Here is a 9,671-nt window from a genome sequence, read left to right as displayed (position 1 = left end):
CAGGATGACTGGTCTATAGTTCCCTGGCTCCTACTTTTCCCCTTTTAAAGAGGGCCACTGTGTTAACCCTTCTCCCATCTTCTGTGATCTCTCCTGGCATCAATGATTTTGCAAATATTATTGCCAGTGGCTTCAAGATTTCTTCAACTAATTCCTTCAGTCCCCTGGGTTGAACAGCTTCCTGCCCCACTGATCTGAATTCATTCAAAGTGGTCGGAACATCTCTGACGTGTTCTTTACTGATCCCGATTTGCAGCCTTTCCCCTTTGTTGTCCATGGTAACTTCACTGGTCACCTGCTCACATGTTGTTTTTTGTGGGAAGACTGAAGCAAAGCAGGCACTGAGCAGCGCTGCCTTCCCACCATCTTCTGTCACCAGCTCGGGATTTTCTGGCCAATCTCATGATTCTTAGAGAAAACTCAGGTTTTCTCTCCAATTTAAGGATTTTTTTAGCCCACGTTCTGTTGGGACCATCTGGTGATTTGGGGATTTGGGGACTCACTGCGCTTCCAGCAGCCCCAGATAAGACCCCTGCAGAGTCCAGGAGCACTGATGGACCCCAAGGCAGATCTGTCCCTCCCCAAAGCCTCTGCTTTCACATTCCCCCCCCCCCCCATCTGTCTCTAGGTCTGTCCCATCCCGACGCCCCAGCCATGGGAAGAGCCCTGCCGCCACAGCAGGACACCAGGGAATGGAAGCTCCCAGCTCAGGGCCCCCTCTGGAGAGCAGGGGGTCCTGCCCCCCCTGCAGCCATGCTGAGGGTCCTGATCCTTGCCCTGCTCTGGAGGGGTAAGTAAGCAGCACCTGCAGCCCCAGTGCAGGGGGAAGGGCAGAACCTGTGCTAAGCGGGACCAGGTCTGTCCCGGGACTTGGAAGAGAGACTGGGGAGAGGGGGAGGGGATCCCAGTGCCCCAATGCGGTGCTTGAGGGTGCCAAGTGACAGGGTGAGGGCAGGGAGCTTGATGAAAGGAGGGATGGAGAAAAAGGGAGTGAGATTTGGTCAAAGACTCAGGGTTGGTTTCGCAGGGGGCTGCAGGTAAGGAGTGACGGGCACTGGCAGAGCTGTGGGAGGAGCTCAGGGTTGGTCTCTGCTCTCTGTGAGTCCCATTTCGTTCCTTCTCTGTCTCCTGCAGGGTCCCTGTCCCAGCTGCCCGGATTTACCCTGACGGTGACACAGTTGGTGTCGGGGCAGAAGGGTTTCTGCGTTCTTGTCCCCTGCACCTTCACGTACCCAGCCTTGTACGACACCAACAATTTCTGGGAATACAAACCCGACACCCGGCTCTACGGATACTGGTACAAGGATCCGGCCAATGAGAGCCAGGATCCGCCCGTGGCCAGCAGTGACCCCAGCCGGGGGGTGTCTCAGGAGACCCAGGGCCGGTTCCGGCTGGTGGGGGAACTGGTGCATGGCGACTGCTCCCTGCTAATCAGTGAAGCACAATGGAGGGACACAGGGAGATATTTCTTCAGATTCGAGAAAGGGACATTGAAATACAGTTACCTCTTCAATTCTGATGGCACTGATGCAAAGCTCACGATCTCCGTTCCAGGTAAGGGCAGCCACAGTCACCGCTCAGCAGCCCCCCTGAGCCAGTCAGTCCCTGCCATGGGGCTGGATCAGGGCTGCGCCCCTAGAGGGGAAAGGCCCCGTGTCCCTGAGTGATTCTCTCCCCTCTCCCCGTGTCTCAAGGCTGATGGAGGAGCCAGAAATCGAGATCTCGCTGGCGCGGGGGCTGCCAGGGACGTTGCTGGCCAGGGAGCCAGTAACTGTGACCTACATGGCCTCCGGGCGCTGCTCCGAGCCCCCTCCCCTTCCCTCCAGCTCCTCCCCCACATCTGCCCTGTGCTGGGATCCCCACCTCCCACCGTGCACCCTCAGCCAATTCTACTCCAGGCATCTTCCCTCCACATCTTGCAGCCCCTTCTCCCTTGGGTATGGCTCCGGCCCCTCGTTAGTGACTCTGCCAATTAGGCCTCATTTTGACCCACCAGTTTTGGTCCCTTGGGTTTCCATTTCCCATGGTTCTGGTTCCCCGGCACAGCCCTAACCCGGCCCTTGGGTTCTGTCAGGCGCCTCTTGGATGGGGCTCAGTCGGGTCTGTCGCTTCCCTTCCCCACCCACGGATCTTGTGCCACTTCAGGGACTTTCCTGTCCCCCAGTTGAGCTCACAGCAAGGGGCCATGTCTAGGCTCAGTGATCACTAGTGACCCCCACTCCGGTGCTGTCCAGCCCCCCCTGATCCCCCCTGTCTGGTTTGTGTTACAGACCCACCTGGGCCCCCCAACATCACAGGGACCCTGACCAGGAACGGACGCCCTGGTGAGAGGCTGCGCTGCGAGCCCCGGGAATCAGCGAGCGCCTCCTAGTCATGCTCTGTCCACGCTCAGGGCCAGGTGCCAGGCTCTGCCGGGCCAGGCTGGTCCGTGCCCAGAGGGGAGAGCCTGAGGAAGCCTCAGGACTGTACGGGGAGCGAGCGGGCCCGGTTCCCTCTGTCTCCAGACCCCGGGGCAGCACTAGGGGGTGCTGGGCAGCAGAGAGGAGATGGTAAAGGGAGCGATCACTGTGACGGAGACCTGCTGCCTTGGCAAGGCACCGAGTTGTGCGCCCCCCCAGAGGGGCCACGTCTCAGCGCCAGGCAAGCGGTCCTGTATAAACAGGTCCTATGTCCCCACTAGTGGTGGCTGCCTCTCAGCTCCTTAGTGGAGGATCTCTGGGGGACCAAACGCGCCTGCTCGTCTTCCGTGCCAGATGTGTGGGAGCTGAGGGCAACATCGTGTCTCTGGAGACCCAGGAGGGCGACTTCCTGAACCTGAGCGTTGAGGTTGGGAGCAGATCCAAGGGCACCCTGAGCTGGGCCAAGGGAACGAGTCCCTGAGCCCCGGCCAGGAGGGGCCGGGCGCCTGAAGCTGCGAATCTCAGCAGAGGGGATGCTGGGGAGTATCGATGCTGGCGAAGAATCTCTATGGGTCAGCCAGCCGGGCCCTGCATGTGCACGTGCAGAGTAAGGAGTTAGGGGGTGCCAGGCCACAGGGAGGGACATCAGTGGAGGGTGCTGGGCTGCAAGGGGAGGCGGAAACCCCGTTGGGGCGCTGGCTGCAGAGAGCAAGGCAAGAGGTCAGTGGGGGCGCTGGCTGCAGGTGGCGGGCAGGGGATCCATGGGGGTGCTGGGCTGCGGAGCGGGGAGTCACTGGGGGGAGGGCGCTCTCCAATCTATATGTTGCCCTGGGTATTCAGCTCTAGAGAGGATGCTGCAAATCACCGTCTCCAGAGCTAACAGGAGCGACCCCCAGTTATTCCAAGGTATCGCTGGGGTGGAGTGGGGCACGGGGCCTTCCCCTCTGGGGGCGCTGGCCCCGTTCCGGCCCCTGGGCAGGGACTGTCTGGCTCAGGGTGCAAGTGGCTCCGTGTTATTTCTGTTCCCAGATCCTGACACCCTGGGGCAAATGGGTCACAGCTCTCGCCCGGGAGGGCGACTCCCTGCGGTTCTCTGCTCCGTCGCCAGCAGCCCCCCCGCGGTGCTGGGCTGGGTGAGGGGGGGCCGAGCCGTCGAGGGCACCCGCTCCGCGGGGAGAATCAGCTGTGGCTGGAGCTGCCCAACGTGACGGCCGAGGACGGGGGCTGTATGGGTGCTGGGCCAGAACAAGCAGAGCTCTGCCCAGGGGACGTTCCAGCTGCTCATTGAGTGTGAGTGCGGTTAACCTGTGACACTCCCTGACACTGGGTGCGAGTGGGGTTAAACCATGGGACTCCCTGCCTCAGGACGCTGACCCTGGAGAGCAGCAGTGTTAATCCGGTGGACTCCTAGCCACTGAGTACTAGCAGGTGTCACAGGTGCCTGGCCCCTTTAAACAGAGACAGAGCCAATGCCCCTGTGCCCTAGTTAATTAGGCTGTCAGGGGCAGCAACAAGGGGGCAGCTGAGGCTTGAACGGACTCCTGGGCTGTCTACAAGTGCCATAAGCACCCAGACTGAGGGCGGAAAAGCAGGTGGGTTGGTATGAAGTCCAGCTGGCTGAGGATGGGGCCAGATCAGTGCCCAGAGGCCGAGCAAAGAGACATCTCAGGGCAGAAGAACCCGCGGGATTCCCTGCCACTAGATATTAGCACGTTAATCTATGGGACTCACGGCCCCTCGGCTGCTCTCTCTATTAATTTGCGCTTGTCTCCTGCTCTCCCCAGACAGCCCCGGCCGGGGACCGGGCTGAACTCATCCTGCCACGCCAGGGGCCCAGCATCAGCTGCAGCTGCCTCCCTGCACTCCCACCCCAGCCCAGCTCCAGTGGCAGGTGGATGGGGTGCCCCTGGCTGGGAACGGCTCACGGGAGCCCTGCAGGTCAGCTCATGGGCCCAGGGGGATGAGGCCGTCAGTATCCTGAACTGGACGGGGAGTGGGGAAGGGGGCCCCGGATCTTCTGCCTCGGCTCCAACCCCCACGGGAGCTACGCCGCCCTGCACTTTGACTTCAGCGCCCCGCAGAGAGGTGAGACACTCGGATTCCTGGGTTCTGTCCCAACTTGGGATGGGGATGGGGAGGGAGCCAGGACTCCTGGGTTCTCTCCCCAGCTCTGGAAGAAGAGTGGGGTCTGGGAGTTGGAGGCAGGAGAGATGGGAGCCAGGACTCCTGGGTTCTCTCCCAGCCTGCCCCGTTGTTGTGTGTTTCGCAGGTGCGAAGGAGCCTGGCAGGCTGCTGGCTGTCTCGGGGTGGCCTGTGGGCTGGGGTCGCCGTCAGCTTCTTCCTTCTTGGGCTCTGTGTGATCAAGTGAGTCTGATGCCTCTCCGCTGCCCCCTGCTGCGATCCTGCTGACATCCCCTGCCATCTCCCCCCACAACCCTCCCCCCAGTGAGATCCCTCCCCCCAACCCATCGCTCTGTGTCTATCCCAGTCTCCTGCACTCTAGACTCTCATACTGGCGTGCCACCTTCCTCCACCCCATGGGGCTACCCCTCCCAGACTCGTGAGTCCGTCCTGATCCGTCTCCCCACAGGTTGTGGAGCCGGAAGCCGGTGCCCCCAGAGCTGAGCCCGGGGAGATTGGCCATGGGAGCCAGGCCAAGCTCATGGCCGACGACGCCAGCCTGATCTACAGTAACATCACCACCATCCTTATGGTATGTACCTAGTCTTCCTGGGGGACCAAGCCCACCTGCACTTTTCACCCCACCCTGTCTCTGCACCCCTCCATTTCTTCTTCTCTCCCACCCCCTCTTTCCTACCCCATAATGAATGCAGGACTATAAGCCAGGATTTCACCAGGGCACCCAACCCCCCCCATTCATGCCCAGTGCAAAAAATCCACCCCTGCCACCCATCTGGGCTCCCCGAACTGCGTGGGATCGGCTCCTGCATGCAGAAAATGCACCTCATCTCTCGAGTCTCGCTCAGAGAGGAGGACATGCAGCGAATACTTTCATGTGCCTTCACAAAGTGCATGGGACTAGATTGGGGCTGGAATGCTGCCAATCCTTGGGCATCTCCTGGATGCACCAACCGGGCAAGAAATGCATTTCTGCAGCTGCCTGCTATGTTATTAGGTGCTTCTGATCAGACAGTGTATGCAGGGTGCTCCGTGTCTGTTGTACTCTTCAGAAAATGCAATGAATGCATCAGCATGGGCTATGCAACCATGAGATAAATGGGATCAAATCATCCATGCACAGGGCATAAAATGCACACAACCCCATGTGTCTTGCTAATGCATGACTGGTGCAGGCAATGCATTAACTTAACCGGTGTCTTCCCAAGATGCATGAGATCAGTGCATGCATGCACAATGTGTAAAATGCACAGAACCTCATGTGTCTTGCTAATGCGTGGCTGGTGCAGGCAAAGCATTAAATGCATTAACTTACCCAGTGCTGTCCCAAGGTGCATGGGAGCAGTTCATGCATGCCCGGTGCATGAAATCCAGTCAATACATTCGGTGAAACTGTGCTGTGATGAGATGCATGGGATGAAATCCTGTATGTGCGGTGTATGAAATGCATACAACCCCATGCATCTTGCTAATGCATGTCTTGTGCAGCTGAGGCAGTGAATGCATTAACCGAGCTGGTGCTGGCATACGATTGGCTTATGAGTGCAGCGAGTGTGAAACACACACAATCCCCCATCTCTTGCTAGTGCACTCCCAGTGCAGGAAATGCATTTGCATGGCGGGTGGGGGAAACGTGACTGGGGCAGCCCATGCAATCAGCTCAGCAGGGTGGATGCAAGTCTCTACCTGGTGTCTCTGCCTTGCTTCTCACTCAGGATCAAAAGACTCCAGCCGCCCGCCGGACCAAAGGCGTCCAGGACAAGGCTGCAGCAGCACAGGCCCCGCTAGGCCCCGGGGAGCCGGACGAGCTGCATTACGCCACCATCGACTTCTCCAAGCTGCAGTGCAAACTGGGGGAGCCCCCAGAGGCCCCGGACATGGAATATTCTGAGGTCCGGCTGAAATAGCCCCCTTGCGCCATGCGCCCAGGCTGGGCATCTCCAGCCCATCCAGTGCGGAGAGGGGATATCACAGTGAGGGGGGGAAGGGGAAAGGGGCAGGCCCGTGATGTGGGAAACCTGGGTGCAACTCCCTGCTCTGCCCCAGACTCAGGGCGAAGTCAACTAGGCCTTGGAGATGCTAGAGCGCTGCATTGTGGGGAAGTATCCCAGAGTCCCCTGCAGCCGGTGCCAAAGCCTCCCCTCTCCTAAACCCCACTGCCCCCGGGGGAAAGAGCCTCTCACCCCACAGCCCCAGAGAGTATCTCTTCTACCCTGCCTGAGCCCTCACCCTGTCGTTTCACAGATGGGCAGGATGGTCACGCTAGGGGCAGTAGCCAGTAGGAGCGGAGGGCTGGGTTTGTGATTAAGATGCTTTCTTAGTACTCAGACTTTCTGGGGTTTTGTCCCTGCACCACTGAAAATGCTGTAGGTGAGGTTTGGCCATTTGCTGCATCTCTCTCACCTCAGTTTTTTTACCCCAAAAATTGGGATAATAATGGTTCTTTGGGCCACTTATGTTATAAACTCTTAGGGGCAGGGAGTGTCTCTCACTGTGTCTGGGCAGCGCCTGGCACAACAAGGTCCTGGTCTCTGTTGAGGTCAATCAGTGCCACGTGATTATAAATTCTTAGTAACAATGTTCTGTTGAAAGTAACATGTTCACTCCAAAGCCAAAAGCATCCGACTGTAAAATTTCCCGTTTACAAGCTGTTACTTGAAATAAATTTTCATGTGTCATTTTTTTGTCACTTCTACTTTTTTAACAAAGGGCCACTAACAACTATGACTGATTTGTGTCCAATAAAGAATCAGTTTTCACGTCTGCCTTTCCCCTGGGAAAGACCTGATTGCAGCTGGTTTCTGTGCAGGGCCAGGCATAACACAGCCCCGATCCCAGCTGGGGTAGAGCCTCTCCCTCGCTGTGTCTGGACAGCACCTGATACAACAGGGCCCTGATCTCAGCTGGGGCAGGGACGGTCTCTCGCTGTGTGTCTGGGCAGCGCCCAGCGTGACAGGGCCCTGATCTCAGCTGGGGCAGGGCCTGTTTCTTGCTATGTCTGGCATAGGAGCCGACTCCAGTGCTGCAGCACCCATGGAGAAAAATTAGAGGGTACTCTGCACCCACCAGCAGCCAAGCTCCCCCTGCCCCTACCCCCTCATCGCTGCCTCCTCCTCCTCACGCATTGCATCCCCGCTCCGCCCCCACAGCGCTTCCTGCCTGCTGCCTAACAGCTGTTCAGCAAAGCTTAGGATTTTTAGGGAGGGAGCAGGAGGAGGTCGCCGATGTGGTGTCACTCGAGAGGGAGACGGTGGTAATAGGGTGACCAGATGTCGCTGATCTTATTAGGGACAGTCCTGGTTTTGGGTCTTTTTCTTATATAGGCTCCTATTACCCCCCACCCCCGTCCTGGTTTTTTCACACTTGCTGTCTGATCACCCTAGGCGGTAAAGAGGTGGGCAGGAATTAGGGGAAGGGTGGAATTTGGCATGGCGAGGGTGATGAAGGGGGTGGGCCAGGGGCAGGGCCAGAGGCGGCAAGGGGGTGGGTGCCAGGGAGTCAGTGCCTGGCGTCTGAGCAGCACCCAGCTGTTGGGACTCATTCTCGCTCAGCTCTGTACAGCCCCTGGGAGTGTCCCTCCTTCGGCGTGACAGCCCCTGAACGGTGCTTCTCTCTCTCCAGGGTTAGGCCCTCTGGCCCCACAGCCTCCTGGGACCGCACCTCTGAGCTGGCCTGTCTCTGCGTGGGCCCCTCAGAGAGGTCCCCTCGTTCTTCCCCCCCCAGGGAGCAACACCCCCCGATCTTTACCCTGCAGTGACTCTCCGCCCGTGAACACAGGAAGTTTATTGAACATCTGAACCCAGCACAGGAGGCTTTCAGGGCTCTTGGGCCTAGCAACTCTCAGCACAGCACATCGGATCTCTCCTGCATCCAGGAGGGCTCTGGCTGCTCTCTCCCCGAGTCCAGAAGCCCCTCCTTCGAGTCCAGCCTCCTATATCAACCGGCCCCAACAGGTCCTCCCCTGTCCTCTGTCTCCTTTGTTCTCCATCCCAGCTAAATGGGTCACCGGGGTCTTCTGCTACTCAGCCCATTGTCCTTCACTGCCCAGAACTGGCTGCCTTTCAAGTTGGGGGCCTCCTGGTCACCAGTTGCTAGGGTCCCCCCTCTCCAGGCCGTTGTCCGCAGGTCCGGCTGCTAAGGGAGGTCACACCTTGGCCATCTGTAACAACAAACCCTCTCCCTCCACTTCATTACACATGCAGCACACAGGGAAACTGAGGCACACACACAGCATTCATGTAAACCACTATGAAAATACCTCAAGTTCTTCACACAGCATGCAGGGGCCTTCAATCTCATCTGGCGCAGGGACTGTCTCTATCCGTATCTGTGCAGTGCCGGCATGACGGGGCCCCGAGCTCAGCCAGGTTTCAAAAGCACTATTGTAATACAAAATAACACACACATATATGGTCTACTAGTCCTCCCTCCTGCTTTTCACACTATTGCTAAAGGCAACAGCGGTGATGTAATATCCATCGCAGTCCGTGAGGAGTTTCACTTGACATCATCGACATTTTGTTTCAAAAACTAGAGGGAACAAAATTACCATGACCCAGATTCAAAACTGGCTAACTACTAGATCTCCAGAGGGTAACTGTCACCGGGAATCGGCAGCGAGTGCGCATTTCCAGAAGGATCCTGCAGGAACTGTCCTCAGCCCAACGCTCATTAACACCTTTTTAACGACGTAGAAGACAACATAAAATCATCCTGATCAGGTTTGCACAATACACACTTGGCACTTCGTAACATTTAAGAGCTGCTTCGGGCTTCGTTCTAGCACGCCGCATTCTCCTTTGTTCCCTCTTCTCGCTGTCCCATGACTCCTTCAATTCCTGTTTCTTGTGACAGAGTGCATCATAAGCTCCCAGAGAAAGTCCCTTCTTAGTTCTTAGCGCTTTCTAATTCTGCGCAGCCATTCAGCTGGTAATAACAAAGAGGGAGGTTGGGCTGCCAAGGTCATCTCTGTTGCAGCTTAAATGCAATGTTTTACGGAAGCAGGATTGTTTGCAACACAGACAACACTGATTCAATGCTTTAAAACACAGCCAGTACTCACACGTCTGTCTCACCAGGCAAGCACACATGAGGCACAAGACCCCAGAATGGTGAGTAGCTGCAGGGACAGTA

At 57.6% G+C, this 9,671-nt stretch overlaps 1 pseudogene; it reads left to right on the top strand.

The window, feature by feature from the left end:
• Positions 1-629: 629 nt before the first annotated feature.
• Positions 630-7,297, top strand: LOC116838293 (sialic acid-binding Ig-like lectin 16; annotated as a pseudogene).
• Positions 7,298-9,671: the final 2,374 nt, after the last annotated feature.

This window comes from Chelonoidis abingdonii, chromosome 11, assembly GCF_003597395.2.
Source record: "Chelonoidis abingdonii isolate Lonesome George chromosome 11, CheloAbing_2.0, whole genome shotgun sequence".
NCBI lineage: Eukaryota > Metazoa > Chordata > Testudines > Testudinidae > Chelonoidis > Chelonoidis abingdonii.
The sequence above is the reverse complement of the archived record's forward strand: the minus strand, read 5'-3'. Positions and strand labels throughout refer to the sequence as shown.